The following is a 17774-nucleotide window of genomic DNA, read 5'->3' on the forward strand; positions in this document are numbered from 1 at the left end:
AATCCTTTGGTTGCCTCTCGGGAAGCCGCCCATTTTAAAGTCGTTGGCTTGACTTTGCCCAACCAGATTAACTAACTAGTATGGTTGTGACTTTGAAGCTCAACTCTTTTTCTTGTGACTCTAGATCCCTTCAAATGTGGCAAGATGGGTGGATCTGGAACTTGTTCAACACATTGGAAAGACTCTAGAGTGTCTTCAGATAAGTATTTCAGATGATTAGACTTCTTTCTCTTTCTAATATTCTTTTTCTTTCCAGAGGTCTTCTCTTTGAACTCCTCATATTCTTTTCTTTTCATATTTTTACATTTCAACTTCTGTTTTGGTACTTTCTCGATTAAAATCATCACTTTCTCCTCTTCTTTTTCCAAAAGGTTGTTTCTTTTCAAAATTTTATCTGATTTTTCTTCAACATGAATCAGATACTCCTCCTTCACTTCCCCAAGCCTATCTTCTGCCAGCTCCTCTAATGTGTATGATAAATTCCTGTTTGCAAAATTTTCTTGCACAAAGACATTAGAAAGCCCACAATAGCCCTCTAATAAAGGACTGTTGGTACCCATATAATTGAAAAAAATATTTTCAAAAGGAGAATCTACATTATTAATTTTTGAAATTTAACCACTTCCTCATCAAACTCCATTGAAATCGTTCCATTAAAAGCATCAATTTTTGTTTTTGCAGTTTTCATAAAAGGCCTTCCCAAAATAATAGAGTTTGTATCTGAAGTGTCCAAGTTCCCCATGCCAAAAATGTAAAAATTAGTGGGAAAATCAGATTATCCACTTGGTCAAAACATCCTCCAGTACACCTATTGGGTGTACTGTTGAGTGGTCAACCAACTGTATAATTGTCCCGGTCTTTTGTAAATTTCCCATTTTTAATTTTTCAAAAAACAGAATAGGGAAGGACATTGACTGAAGCTCGTAGATCAAGCACGACTTTTGGAAAATCAAGGTTACCCAATTTACAAGGAACTGAGAAAATCCCCGGATCCTTGCACTTTGGAGGCAAACCTTTTTGCAGAATAGCGGAAATATTTTCGCCAGCTTTTACAATCTCAATAAATTTCAGTTTTTTCTTTGAAATACATAAATTTTTAAGAAATTTAGCATATCGAGGAATGTGTTTGATAACATCCAAAAGTGGGATATTTACCTCAAGTATGCGAAAAATTTCCATAATATCTTCACCCTCTCTTTCACGCTTAGAACTCTTCAGTCTCGATGGGAATGGAGGTAAGGGCTTATATTCTTTCAGATATGGCTTCACTGGTGTTGGAGTTTCTTTTTCTTCCAGCTTTTTAGATTCTTTTTCAACCAATAGCTCTTCAAACTCTTCAGCTTCAACTTCTTTTTATGTCCCTTCTACATCACCTTCTTCCACCAGAACTTCTTCAAATTCTTCCTCAGCCTTGTTTTTTGGTTCAGATAAGCTTGGGCCTTCATAAGTCTTCTCACTTCTCAAGGAAATAATACTCACATTGTTGTTCGGATTATTTTTTGTTTGCCCTGGTAACTTTCCTTGAGACTCCAGAGGGCCCACAAAAGTGGCAAGTTGAGAAACCTGTTGTTCCAGATTCTTAATACTAGCTCTGGTTTCTGTCTGGAATGCGTGGGTGCTCGTGGCAAGACTCTTAACTATATATATTCTAAGGACACACTATAACTGATTGGTTGCTGATTTGAAGATTGATGCTGAAAATTCGGATTCTGGAAATTGGGCTGAAAATGAGAATTCTGCTGAAAGTTTGTCTGCTAAAAACCCGGTGGTGGCTGAAATTGCTGTCTTTGTTGATAGTTGTTCTGATAAAAATTTGGAGGCTGATTATAAGTCTTATGTTGCTGGTATCCTCCTACAGATTTGACCGGAGCAACATCCTCTTGCAAAATCAAACACATATTAGTTGGATGTTCAGTCTTCAAGCAGATACCACATGGTTTCTTCACAACTGCTTTTTCTTTTGTCAGGAGCAGAACAACCTTTGTTAGTTCATATATCTGAGACTCCAGATAAGCATTGCTGATTTCCTTAACACCCCTTGGTTGATCTGGATACCACTCGTCTTCATTTCCGGAATGTTTAGACTCGATCACCAGCTTTTCGATAAGCTCTTTGATTTCAGTTGGTGTCATATCACCCAAGGAACCACCACTGGAAGCATTTATCAAGCGCCCCTCCATGGGTGTCAGGCCTTCACAAAATAAATTATAAAGTTGATAATCGTTGGTACCATGTTGTGGACACCGAACCAGAAGCTTCTTAAAGCTTTCCTAGTAAGTGTGTAAAGCTTCTCTTTTTCCTTGTTTAATCCCAAGGATTTCTCTTCTGAGATCAGAGACTCGCGTTTCTGGAAAGTATTTTTCTAAGAACAGCTTCATGAGTTCTTTCCAAGTGGTGATGGAACCAAATGGGAGTTCATATAACCATTCCCTTGCTAAATCTTAAAGTGAAAATGGGAATGCCCTTAACTTTATCTGGTCTTTTGTTATCGCATGTGGCTTCATTCCTGAACAAACCACATGAAATTCCTTGAGGAATTTATGTGGATCTTCGTTTTCCAATCCTATGAAAGTGGGAAGAAGGCGAATCAACCCAAATTTGAGTTCAAAGTCTTGGGCTTCTGGAAACGTAATGCAAAGGGGCTGTTGGTTGACCTCTTGAGTTGCCCACTCTCTAAGGATCTTTTCTACTTCGTCTCCACTCATGGATGATTCTTTAAATTCAGATTCTGAAGAATCTGTGGGTTTAGATTTGATGGGGGAGGGTGGGGAATATGTTTTGTAAGGGCTGTTTTGAGGAGAAGATGGGGGTACTTTCGGAAAAAAATGGATCTGATTCATTCCACAAGGGACTGCCTTGTGGCGTGGAGGTTTCTGGTGGTACGGAAGATGATTAACCAAAGAGACCAGCTGATCGTTTCTCTCATGCTGTTTCTTTCTTCAGTTTCCTTGCAGTTCGCTCGATTTCTGGATCAAAAGCGAGAGGTGTACCTAAACAAAAAATTCTTGGCATAAAACTATTAGAAAGCATCGTGTCCCCGAAAACGGCACCAATTTGTTAAACCCATTTGTCGCACCCGATGTAAACAAATAAATTTATCAATGCTGGTTGCACTAAAAATATAGCACAAGGAAGCAGGGTCGAATCCTCAGGGACACTACCTATAAATTAATGCCTATTGCATCAGGCAAATTGATGTCATATATACAATGACTTGAATTATTATGTAAAACTTATACATTATTAATGCAATGGTTGTTGTACTTTGATTACTATGATGCGTGTGTTGTGATACTTAACATGAAGTCATCCACCCCCGGACGTTTCCGCCGTTCTGGTTTGGGGGTGTGACGGATTGGTATAAGAGCATTGTTTATAGTGAACTCAGTATATCAGTCCATAAAAGATATACAACTATAAATACATTGGGGGCTAAAGAGCTCTGACTAAAAGTATACTTTTAAAATATAAGTATTTTTATAAGAAGTATACTAACATACATACATTCCAGAAACAGTATCACAGTCGTGACAACATAAAAGTATTTGGATGTTGGACACTGCAGTTAAACCTAGACAGTTACGTAATCATATCTGGGATAAATATAGCCTGATCAACTATATTTATTTGAGATACAACCAACATGTGTTTGGGAGTGATGGTAGAGTTGCGACAAGTCTAAAACTTACCAACTATATACAAAGGAACGCTAGAACAGAACATAAAGTTAAAATACTATAGGAGTATTTTAGACACTATAATACTAAGAACCAACTATGTGAAAACAAAGGACCCTTGCTGGTAGATCTATAAGTACTAAGTGTATGCATTACGGTTATATATAATTAAGGTTTTATAGACTTAGAATGGGTGGTTTACCTTTACTTCCTTTTCCTTGTTTGGATATGGATATAGAGTAGAATCATTTATTTGAAGGCCTATTCAACTCGAGTTATATATAATTAATATACACTATGTAGTTATAGGGGGACCCAATACGAGTCATACCATACAAAATATATTAACAATACGACTATAAGTTCTTATATAGAAACTTGAAAATTGTTTATTTTCCTTTACTAAATCTATTAGATGTCTCTTATACCCCTATTCTTGCATAGATAACATGGATGGATTTCATCTACCGGGAGACCCATACTTTCCCAATCAAGGGAATGGAGGATGGCTCAATGTAGAACCGGAAGACGACCCTGTAGTTCTAATAGAAGAAGACTTCGAGGAAGAGGTTCCAGAAGACTCTGACTCAGAATCAGAAGTCTATAACCTACCTCAAATTGCCCAAAATTCCAATCCCCGACAGAATTTCCAAGGTTCGACACCTCACTGGGCAGTGAACTTGGAAAGGTGGAGTCATGAACAGGGTAAACACCTTCCCTATAATGGAGACCGAAGCGTTTACAACCTTGACGAGGGAGGCTCAGCAGACAGAGCCCTCCCTGTGTTAGTGCGTAGAGTTGCTCGTAACGATGAACAAACAAGAGCAACCATCGACCGAGTCATACATGTTGGTACTACAACTGAAGTCAACACAGTTCGCCTTCGCCACCTAGATAACGACCATGAAGTAACCAGGAATCACACTGAGTTCTTGCAAAAGGAACTGGCTGTAACCCGAGCTGAAGTCAGCGAACTTCGGGAACGCCAAGTATCATTGGAAAGGCGTATGTTTGAAGCAGAACGCCAGTTGGCTAAATCTAGGGCTGAAACTAGTAGGAAACCGAACAACACTCCTCGCGAGTAGAGCATACTCTACTCACTCTTTTGGATAGAGATTAAGTCTACGTATATACAATAGTGATGTTTTCATGTTCATAGTACGACCTCGGAATTTCACTTTTCGATAGGTCGGTATGCTGTCAAAGTTTTCCGTTAAGATGGTATATTGTAGACCTACTTCAAGGTCAAATTTTCCGAACACTATACATCTAATATACCAATGAAATTGACAGGCATCTCATCTCCTTTGAAAAATCACTATTTTATTTCATATGATCGCTTTACAAGTTATTTCTTGTGGTAGACTTCTATTATAACTTCTTACCGTATACATGTGGAACTAGTGTAATTAGTTCAAAGACACCCGATTTATAATCACTATTGATGTCTTACTACATTTTCATCTTTTAAATCTTAAAGAAAAAGATGCCTCCAAGAAGAGGCGTATCAATGTCAATGCTGCACCGACACCACCTCCACCCCCGCCACCACCTCCACAGTTTGACGCTGCCATGTTTTAGGTAGCGGTCAATGCAGCTGTGGCAGCCGCCAGGTCACACATAAATACAACCGGTGCCAGTGGATCTGGGAGTGGTGCTCATACCTCCATTCATGGTGAAAGTCATGGACACCCATGGGAGTGTTCTTATAAGGACTTCACAAATGGAAAACCTAGAACCTTTAATGGGACTGGGGGTGTCATTTCTCTAACTCAATGGGTAGAGAAAACCGAAGCAGTCTTTGAGATCTGCTCGTGCCCTGAAGGGAGCAAGGTGAAATTTGCTACCTGCACCTTCTCTGATCGAGCCCTCACATGGTGGAATGGCCATGTAAAGTCACTAACTCTTATAGTGGCTAACTCAATGGGCTGGGAGAATCTGAAATCGATGATGATGCAAGAGTACTGCCCGAGGGGTGAAGTACAAAAGCTCGAGCAAGAGCTTTGGAACCTTACCATGACAGGTTTAGACATAACAACTTACACCAATAGATTCAGTTATCTAGCGATCCTATGTCCTGGAATGGTTCCCTTGGAGAGCAAGAAAATCGCAAGGTATATCTGGGGACTATCACCTCAGATCCAAGGGAGTGTGTTAGCTTCAAAGCCTGTTACATTCGATAGTGCCAAACAACTGGCACAATAACTAGTAGATCATGGAGTTCGTCAAGGCTTCATGACTGTCGTTCCAGAACAAACCAAACCAAACAAACAAACAACAACAACAATAACAACAAGAAAAAGTCTTGGAACAAAAGGAAGGGTCAATCTTCCCAAGAGCCCTCCAAGAAACAACAAATAGTGGCCGTTCACGCTGCTACTGTTCCTACCAATGTTCCTGTTACCCCTACCCCAGCAAAGCAATATGATGAGAATATTCCGATGTGCAACAAGTGTAATTTCCATCACATAGGAAATTGCCGTGAAATGCATTGCAAGAACTGCAACAGAAAGTTGCATACTGCCCGTTTCTATAGGTCACCTGCACAACCAATCGCTCAAGTTCCTGGCATTGGAGTAAGCTGGGCATGTTATGAGTTCGGTGAAACTGGACACTTCAAAAAGGACTGTCCAAAGGCAAGGAATGCTGGTGGTGTGGGAAGAATATTGGCTATTGGTCACGAGGAAGCTATCGCGGATCCTACCATGGTTACCGATATGTTTCTTCTCAACAATTCATACTCATGCATTCTATTTGATAATGGTGTAGAGAAAAGCTTCGTGAGCCATAAATTTGAACACCTACTTAAACAAAATTCCCAACCACAAAAAGATACCTTCAATGTAGAAATGGCCAACGGGAAAACCGAGAGCAATAACAATATATACATAGGATGTACCCTTACTCTAAATAACATTTCCTTCCCAATCGACCTTATGGCGGTCTCCATAAAAAGTTTCGACGTCATCACTGGTATGGATTGGTTAAGTCCTAATCGTGCCGACATCCTATGTTACGAGAAAGCCATTCGCCTTAACCTGCCGAGTAACGAAACCCTTATCATTTACGGCGACAAACCCGGTGGAACCTACAAATCATTTCCTGCATCAAGGCGCAAAAGTATCTTCGTAAGGAGTATTGTGCTTTTCTAGCTCATGTGGTAGACAAGAAACAAGAAGTGAAGGACTTTGAGAGCATGCCCGAAGTCTGTAAGTTCCCTGACATATTCCCCGATGATCTTTCAGGAGTACCACCAGAACGACAAGTCGAATTTAGAATCGACTTAATCCCTGGAGCTACCCCCGTAACCAAATCACTTTATCGTCTTGCACCAGCAGAAATGCAAGAACTATCCAGCCAACTGAACGAACTTCTTAGCAAAGGTTTCATTATACCAAGCTTCTCACCTTGGGGAGTACCGGTCTTGTTCGTGAAGAAGAAGGATGGATCTTTCAACATGTGCATAGACTACCGCGAGCTAAGTAAACTTGCCATCAAGAACCGATACCCTTTACCTCGTATTGATGATATGTTCGACCAACTACAAGGTGCAAATTGCTTTTCAAAGATTGACTTAAAATCTGGGTATCACTAGTTACGAGTTCTGGAGGAGGATGTTTCCAAAACAACATTCCGAACTCGTTATGGTCACTACGAGTTTGTAGTAATGCCCTTCAGACTAACTAATGCACCAGAAGTGCTCATGGACTTAATGAACAGGGTGTGCTGACCATACCAAGATAAATTCGTGATAGTCTTCATAGATGATATCCTTATCTATTCACGAAGTAAGGATGAGCATAGCCAACATCTTCGACAAGTCTTGGAAACACTGAGAGTAGAGAAGCTATATGCGAAGTTCTCAAAGTGCAAATTTTGGATTAGGAAAGTAAATTTCCTTGGTCACGTGGTCAGTGAAGAGGGGATACATGTGGACCCTTCCAAAATAAAGGCAATCGAGAACTGGTCAGCACCCAAAATGCCGACGGAAATCCATCAATTCTTAGGACTTGCTGGATATTATCACAGATTCATCCAGAACTTCTCCCGAGTCGCTAAACCACTTACCACCCTGACTCAGAAGGGTGTAACTTTTAGCTGGGGAGAGAAACAAGAAACCGCATTCCAAACACTGAAGCGAGCCATGTACATCACACCTATCTTGTCTCTTCCAGAAGGGACAGAAGACTTCGTAGTATACTGCGATGCGTCTAACCAAGGGCTAGGATGTGTTCTTATGTAGCGAGGAAAGGTTATCTCCTATGCCTCGAGACAGCTTAAGACACATGAGGTCACTATACAACTCACGACCTCGAACTGGGAGCAGTGATATTTGCTCTGAAGATCTGGAGACATTACTTGTATGGCACGAAATGCACAATATACACAGACCATAAAAGTCTTTAGTGTTACACCCCAGCCGTCGGCGGAAACACCGGACGGTGTAACGTCATTTCTCGTATCATAGTTATCAACTTCCTAAAAACACATGCATTTTAAAATACATCAACATAAAGTTGGTGAGTCCACAGGTTTTGATTCCATATAAAAATAATACATTTTCCAAGTTCAAAAGTATAGTGTTGAAAGTATCATTTTGACTCTCTAACGTTTAGTATATATATCCTAGGTATAATGGTTTACTTACCAAATAAGTATATACCTATAAGTGTTATATATTATAAATATAGATGTTTGTAATTCCATACAAACTAAGTTGCTACGTATAAATCTTATTTCAATTCTATACGAGTAAAACCGCTACGTATAAATCTATTTCAATTCTATACGAGTAAAACCGCTACGTATAAATCTATTTCAATTCTATACGAGTAAGTAGGATAGGTATAGTGGTCTAATTAATATACAAGTAATATACCTACTAGATTCTTATACTTAGAGTATAAGTCTTTGAGAAACTTATACCTAACATTCATACTTGTATATCGACAAAGTATAATGCTTCTAAAGTTGTGCTACCATGAGTCTGTAGCTGCGACTGTATGACTTAGTTTTATACCTCTTATTATTATTACAAGGATCACACCTTGTGGTAGTTACAAGTATCACACATGGTGGTAGTTACAAGGATCACACCTTGCGGTAGTACAAGGATCACACCATGCGATAGTACAAGGATCACACCTTGCGGTAGTACAAGGATCACACCTTGCGGTAGTTTCCGCACGCTTCATCGACGTCGGAAGGTAGTAAATTAGGCAAGTTCGTAACCCGAATACCGTTGGGTTGGAGCTAGCAACCACGAGTGGGGTTGTGAACCCGTATAGATCCATATACAACTTCCTCGCTCTCACGAGATTAACGGTTACAGGTCAGAGGATTTCCACTAAGATTTCCAATCTTAGTTGATGAATACAATAGCTCATGTAAACTTTGATGGCGTTCTATAGTTCTAATAACAAAAGCATTTTCGTGTCTAAAACCCTAAGTTACTAGACTATGCTTTTAAACATTACTCCTAATTTCATAACATTTAGGTAGTATAACAGCTATAACTTGAAGTAAAACCAGGTTTTATCTTGACATAAAACCAACAATAATATATAACATATCAAGTTTTATCTTGACATAAAACCAACAATAATAGCATATAACATATTAGGGTTTATCTTGACATAAAACCAATAATAGCAACATACTTTTTTAACATATAGAACTCCCAAATATAACTTCGGAACTATATCGCACACAACATATATATATATATATATATAGAATTCTAAGTATAAATCAAGATCTACATTAATACAAGAGCATGCTAACAAGTTGATAATAGTTGTATATATTCAAAATATTATATTTAGAACAACTATAACCCGGTTAATATAACTATCTACGTTGATACTAGAGTAAATTACACGAATAGTCCCTATGGTTTGAGATAATTTGCACGTTTGGTCCTTAACTTATTATTTTAACTCGGAAGGTCCCTACTGTTTGTTTTTGTTACACGCTTGGTCCCTAATGTTTGTCTTTGTTACACGTTTGGTTCCTGTCTTACCTAAAAAGACTATTATTTAAATAGGGAAAAATGATGTGATAGGTAAGGTAAGATGAGGGAGGTGAGGTTGGGGGTATGTTTATTTAAATAAATTAAAAAATCAAGGGAAAAATAGTCTTTTTAGGTAAAACAGGGACCAAACGCATAACAAAAACAAACAGTAGGGACCTTCCGAGTTAAAAAAACAAGTTAGGGACGAAACGCGCAAATTACCCTAAACCATAGGGACCATTCGTTTAATTTACTCTTGATACTAATATACTATCATATAGACATAATAGTAACGTATATACAATATTTAGCTTGCGTTTTCCCCCGAAAATATTAGAAAGTGGGGCCGTGAAACTCACCTTAATATCGTGCTTCGATAGAATCTAACTGAAAAAAGTCAGCGGTTCGCGATCACCGGGCTCGGGAAGCGAAACGGCTTCATCAAACGAGAGAGAGAAGAGATTAGGTGTGAGGAATGGCTGATGTCAAAGTCTCTATTTATAGGGTGATTTTTAGCCCTCACGACGTGAGAATGATAGATTCACATCGTGAGCTATGGCAAGAGTCATCTCGTAGCTTTAACGCGTGTTTTCTAGCCTCGAATAGTGTCCTGTAGTGTCCTCACGTCGTGAGAAAACCTTGCTCACGTCGTGAGCTTTTGGGTTATCATTCCGTAGACTTCTATCTTCAAAATGTGGCGGTTTGACTCCTCACGTCGTGAGTTTTTATGCTCACGTCATGAGTCCAGTCAGATTAGGGTTTCTGACACGTGTCATGCTCTAAGACAGCTGTAACTTCGGAAGGTCGTAACTTTTGCATACGAACTACGTTTTTGACGTTATTTATATCCACGCGTAGGTAATTCTGAGTACTACAACTATCTATTAGAGTCTAATAGCTAATGCTAAGCCTATTTTAAATTCCTCTTGTTATAGAGATTTTATAGTGTTAGAGTTTATCATAACTTCTTCACACGAAGCCAGATTTCGACGTTCTCTATATTTTTGGAATCGTATGGACGTATAATTTGATTTGTATCATAAAATATGTATGAAAGTTCATATTTGTATTAGAATTTATCAGGAACTACATAGTAAGTTTATCACATTACTAGTTTAACAAGATCACATTACATGATTGGTATAATCACATGTGATTGTTATTGACCTATTTTAACTGGTGTTACATTTAGCATATCTTCGACCAGAAAGAACTAAACATGAGACAACAACGTTGGGTAGAGCTACTCAATGATTACGAATGCAAGATTCGTTATCATCCAGACAAATCCAATGTAGTAGCTGATGCCCTCAGCAGAAAAGAATACTCGGGACGTCGAGTAAAGTTGTTGACCATGAAAATGCATTCACACCTGTCCACACAGATCAAAGAGGCTCAATTTTAGGCCTTGAAACCCTAGAATGTGGAAGTTGAAACTTTAAGTGGAATGGACAAAAACTTAGAAATCAAAGGTGATGGAGCCCGATATCTCATGAACCGGATCTGGACACCAAATTTAGATAAATGAGAGCCTCAACTTCATGGAAGAACCAGTAGAAATCCTAGACAGGGAAGTCAAGAGGACTAAAAAAAGCCGTATCCTGATAGTGAAGGTTCGCTGGAATGCAAAACGGGGACTTGAATTCACGTGGGAGCGGGAGGATCAAATGAAACATATGTATCTGCATCTTTTTCCCTAGTCCAGGTCTATCTCTATAGAGTTAATTTCGGGACGAAATTCCCTTTAACAGGGGGATAATGTGACAACCCGTTATTTTCAATCTTGTAAAAGTCAAACAAAGTCAACCCAAGTCAACAAAGGTCAAACATATCTAATAACACTCAACTTTGTTGTTTTGATAATTTAATAAAGTTAAATGAATAATGTTGGTATGCATAAACCTTTTAGTAAAAGTGTTACAAAAATTAGAAGAGAAATGCACAAAAATCCGAGGAATCTTGCCTAGACCGAAAACCCTCGGACTGCCTTATCTCCTCGGACCGAAAACCCTTTTCGGCCGTAAACCCCTCGCACCGCAAACCCGTTTCGCAATACAAATGCGTGTCCAGCAGAAAACTACTTCGGTGGGTTTCCTTTCTCGGCCGAAAACTATTTTCTTGGAATGAGTTCCTGACCGCAAACACCCTCAGTCCAATCCTATCTTCTCGGGTAGAGTTCGTGACCGAGAACCTCTTTCCTCGGTTTGTGTTCTTGGCCGAAAACACATAATATCTAGATATTTATCTAGATATTTATGTTAAAACCGCCACAATATATATATATATATATATATATATATATATATATATATATATATATATATATATATATATATATATATATATATATATATATATATATATATATATATATAAACCGAAAACACTCCCCCTTCTCACACAATTCAGCCGAAATCAACACCTTTTTCTCTCAAGAACATCAACCCAAATCACTCTTCCCTCTCAAGAACACATGCGAAATCCCTCAATCTTCTTGATTATCATACGAAAATCCTTTGAATCTTCTTAGGATCTTGCGAGAATCATCTATTGTTCTTGATATCATCCAAAAACACCTTCCAATCTCCATATCTTGGGCCGAAAACAACCAATATCACTAGTTTTCATCAAGAACGCACTAAGAACACAAAGAACACCCACACACTGTTCTAAGGATTATTGTAAGTTTTCTTAAAATAATTAAGTGTTGTTTAACACTTTAAAGATTACTAGATTATCTAATTTACACTCGCTATGATGTTAATATAAATTAGGATTCGGTTTTGTCACGTGTTCTAACTTGTGGAATTAACTCTACTACACCATATATTCACTCGGACACTCACAAAATGTGAGTTCATTCCCCTGCGTTTTTACTATTTTTCACTGTTTTAGGGGGGGGGGGGATACAAGTCTAAGACAAGGATATTGTGTTTACAATTATATGATTTTTAAATATTACTTAAACGATTTTTAAGTTACTGAAACTCTTTTAAATATTGTCAAATTCCTTTAAATGTCTTAAAAACTCTTTTAAACTTATATTTTGCCAAAATTATATATATATATATATATATATATATATATATATATATATATATATATATATATATATATATATATATATATATATATATAAGATTTAAAGGGCTTATGACTAATAATGCGCTTTAATTCATTTTCCTTGTTTGGATGCGGGCTTAGGGTAGAGTTGTAACGACGTAAAATTTTCAAACAATTTTTCTCATTTTCAAAAAAAAATATATCTCATTTCATCATTCTCAAAATCACATATGTCTCAAATGTCAACAATAAAACATAAATCCCAGAATCATAAAACAATCTCTCGCCAGTGTGTACAATCATGCCGGTGCCTTGGCGCGATCCTCGGAACTACCTGAAACACATAACATATACTCGGTAAGCATAAAGCTTAGTGAGTTCCCCAAAATACCACACACAGCTCATTAGCCACTCGAGGCTATAACTCAATAAGACCCTCCGGTCAATGTTTCTCAATGGGACCCTCCGGTCCCACAACTCAGATGGACCCTCCGGTCCCTCAACCCAGCAGCTCAATATAATACACAGTAAGCATATCACAAAACAAATAGCAGAATATCTCATTACATAGCTCATACACATAAGACCCTCTGGTCACACACAAAATTACCACTCAAGGTAAGTATAGTGAGAAGACTCACCTCGTAAGCTAATGAATGGAAATCTCGTACTCGGGATCTCGAACTCTACCCACCGGTCTAGCCTCCGCGTAACACATAATAATTATCCCTAATTAATATAGGCCCTCCAGAAGCTAGACTAACCCTTCTACAACTCACAGAAGGGTAAAAGACCATTTTACCCCTCCAAGGCTTAAAAGTCCTCAATCTTGACCAAACCCTAAAAGTCAACAAAAGTCAACAGCAGAGAGTACGCTGCGCGTTCCACCTCCGTACGCTGGGCGTACTCGGCTGCTATACAGAATCGGGGGTGCTCGACCCATACGCTACGCGTATTGGGGTTACGCCCAACGTATGCCCCAGTTTCACTCTTCTCCCATTTTTGGTCTTAATCAGTTAAGACACAAGCTCATATCTCAGATCTGGACTCTGTAATGTTTCTTAGTCCATAAAGTCATCAACTATAAGCCTTTGCATGGCTGAATAGTCCCCATTCTAAAAAATACACACTCTTTTGTCTCAAGGATCTCATAACTCATGCATGGAGTGATTTCACCAACCAAGATTGGATTTTTATGGCATAACACTACTCATACACTCAAAAGGGGTTGGTCCTAGGCTCTGGAGTTCAAGATCTCATCAAGACTCCACCTTTATGGGACAAAACCCTAAAATGCTCAAATAACATGCTCATAAGAAAGGAAAGGCACAGTCTGAAACTTTATACCTCAATATGAAGCTTCCCACTCAGATTTGCTCAGATCTAGAAGCTTGGACTCCAACTCTCCTTCTTCAAGACCTTATCTTCTCTTCAAAACTACACAAACACTCTCTCAAGGCTCAAGCACACACACACAAGCTCTATAATGGAGGTTAGGGCACTCTTAGGGTTTTCTCTCTGGGAATGGTGGCCATAAATGAGGCCATCATATTCCTTATATAGGGGACTTACCCCAAATTAGGGTTGCATTCTGGGCATAGTACGCCCAGCGTACTCACGGGTACGCCCAGCGTACTAGGTGGTCTCCGTGTCACATGCACGCTGACGAGTACGCTAAGCGTACACCTCAGGTACGCCCCGCGTACTCGGTTTTCACTTTTTCCATAATAAGGACCAAACTAGACAATAGCTTAAAAGATTAAGGTTCTCGAAGTATACCTGGACTCGGGATGTTACAAGAGTTATTTGTCCGACTGTCATTTCAATTTTAACTTATATAGGTTATATATATATATATATATATATATATATATATATATATATATATATATATATATATATATATATGAATATAAACAGTTACTTTAATCAGATTCATATCCCCTTTGTAACATGCCGAGCAAAAGGGGGTACTTGCACGAATAATTCATAACAAACATAATACATATATAAATTATAATAGATATAATTTATGGAACTCTCATACTATTTTCACTAGTCAAGTATACAAAGTTTGACTATATACTCTCGTACAAATAGTTTACACTAACAGGGTACAAATACAACGTACCAGTTTACACTAAAGGGGTACAAATACAAAGTACCGGTTTATACTAAAGGGGTACAAATACAACGTACCGGTTTACACTAACGGGGTACAAATACTAAGTACCGGTTTATACTAAAGGGGTACAAATACACCGTACCGGTTTACAACAAAGATAATATAACAATATAGAAAACAGTCTTTTTATAGTTTTATGATGAACTAAATCTATGTTACACAATTTTTTAGTACAACAACACTTACACAGAATGATTTTATGGTATTAAAACTACTTTACAATTATATTGGAAAATATTGGATTTTCTGGAACAATAAACATATTCGCTATTTCAAGAAACAGATAACAAACTTCTAAACATAAATACTTATGAACTCACCAACTTAAATGTTGATACTCTCTTTTTCAAGATACTTGTATTCTCAGGGAACCAGTAGACAGGTATATTCCCAGGATTTTGAGGAGACAGAGCAGTATAGAGTCACGTCTTTTAGCTTTTGCTATATAACTTTTGATGTCATATATACAATGACTTGAATACTTATGTAAAACTTATACATTATTAATGCAATGGTTGTTGTACTTTGATTACTATGATGTGTGTGTTGTGATACTTAACATGAAGTCATCCACCCCCGGACGTTTCCGCCTTTCCGGTTTGGTGGTGTGACATTAGGTGATCATACAAATAAGAATTTAAAACCAAACATTCATTAAGAACAAAACTGAAGAATGTAGATTGAAGCACAAATCAAAAACCAGATTCAATAGTCAATCACATGAAAAGTACTAGTCTAATGCAGAATTGAAAACTAGGGTTTTAGCCAGACATGGCTAAAATCTGATAAAAACTACTAGAATCAAGCAATAAACAACTAATCTTACTAATCTAATTAAATGAGATGATCCACAGTCTTCAGATCTTCAGAACTCGTTGAAATTGGAGAAGAAACACCTCCAAAATCATATTTTCGTTGTTTGAAACTTCTGGCATCGTCTAGGGTACCAAAATCCCCCTACTGGAATGTCATTCGAGTTTTTTTATAAGCCCAGCAGGAAAAACGAAAATACATGCGATCGCATATAGTAAGGTTGCGATCGCATGTTTTTAAGAAAACACATCTTGGTCCTTTTTAATGAAGTAGAATGTTATTTTGGAACTTTTTGTCGCATAAGGAAAATTTGCGATCGTATGTTATCATTTTCTTCTCCCAGACGAATTTTTGGCAAAAAAAAACCTCGAAGACAAGTCACAATCATAAATATGATGGCATAAAGGCTCCATGCGATCGCATGGTCAAGAGTTTTGATCGCATGTTTTCCCTAAGTCGTCCGAAATTTCGTCTAGTTTTCAGAACATTTTGAATCTAGTCAATCGGAGTTACGGTTCATGAGATAGTGTCAAAATACTGACAGGGGGTCAAAGCTGCCAACAACATCCTTTAGCTTCAAATTGTAGAATATATCTTCGTGTGATCAATTCGATCGAATGTTTCTTGACCGATACATCTTCCAAGAATTCCTCAGAATCCTTCATAAGTTCAAAGCTCCATTTTAAGCTCCAAACGCGCATCCAACTGCTCCCAAAGCACTGATCCACTCGAACTTTCTAAAATTAACATAAAAAACATGAGCAGTACGAGAATTCTAACGAAAGACATGAGCTGGATATTATTTAAGCTTATGCACATGAAATAACATAACATATTATGCAAAATATTACTAAAACTTACACGATGCATAAAATGGCATCTAACAGATGCATTAAATTGACTTGGTCTTAAACTTTAAAAAATGTCACTTTATGGTTGACCAATGTCTGATTGTGGGTCATATTGTTTCTAAAGATATTTAGAAGTAGACAAGGCTAAAATTGATATTATTGAAAGCTTACTCTACCCAAAGAGTGTTCGGGAAGTGCGTTCTTTTCTTGGCCATGCAGGTTTTTACAGGAGGTTTATGAAAGAGTTCTCAAAGATCACAGTGCCTATGTGCCAGCTACTACAAAAAGATGCAACATTCAATTTCAATGAAGAGTGAAAAAAGGCCTTCTGATTGCTTAAAAATCTACTCACTTCAGCTTCCATTATTCAGTCACCAGATTGGAGTTTGCCTTTCGAGATTATGTGTGACGTGAGCAATTCTACGGTTGGATCTGTACTGGAACAAAGGAAATATCGGGTCCCCCATGTTATTTATTATGCCTAAAAACCTTGGACAACGCCCAAGTAAATTATTCAACCACAGAAAAATAGCCGATGTCCATTGTTTTCGCGTTGGAAGAATTCAGACAATACTTGCTGGGGATGACAGTCATAATTTTTTCTGACCATGTAGCCATTCGGTATCTTCTTGCCAAGAAAGATTTAAAGCCAAGACTAATCAAATGGATTTTGCTGTTATAGGAATTCAAAATAGAGATTAGAGACAATAGTGGGAATGAAAATCTGGTAGCTGATCATCTGAGCTGACTGATCCCACCTGAAGACCCAAAAACGATCTGCAAAACCTTTCCTGATGAGCATCTTTTCACTATTCGGAATCCATCATGGTATGCTAATATAGTGAATTACTTGGTCTCCAGAGAACTCCATTCAGATCTCACTCGAGCTTAGAAAGATAAAATAAAGAAGGAGGCGAAAAGATACGTTTGGGACGAGCCCCATTTATGGAAATTTTGCGCTGATTAAGTTATTAGAAGATGTTTTCCCCAAGATGAAGTTTAATCAATTTTAAAATTCTGTCATTCTGAAGCTTGTGGAGGGCATTATAGTCCATAACGAATCGCACACAATGTTTTCGAAAACGGTCTTTATTGGCCCCATATTTTTTGTGATTCGTTCTTGTTTTGCAAAACCTATGACCGATGCTAGATGATCGGGTCTTTAGCTTCTC

The sequence above is a fragment of the Lactuca virosa genome, chromosome 9 (assembly GCF_052849685.1).
Source record: "Lactuca virosa cultivar CGN04683 chromosome 9, Lactuca_virosa_CGN04683_v6, whole genome shotgun sequence".
Lineage (NCBI taxonomy): Eukaryota > Viridiplantae > Streptophyta > Magnoliopsida > Asterales > Asteraceae > Lactuca > Lactuca virosa.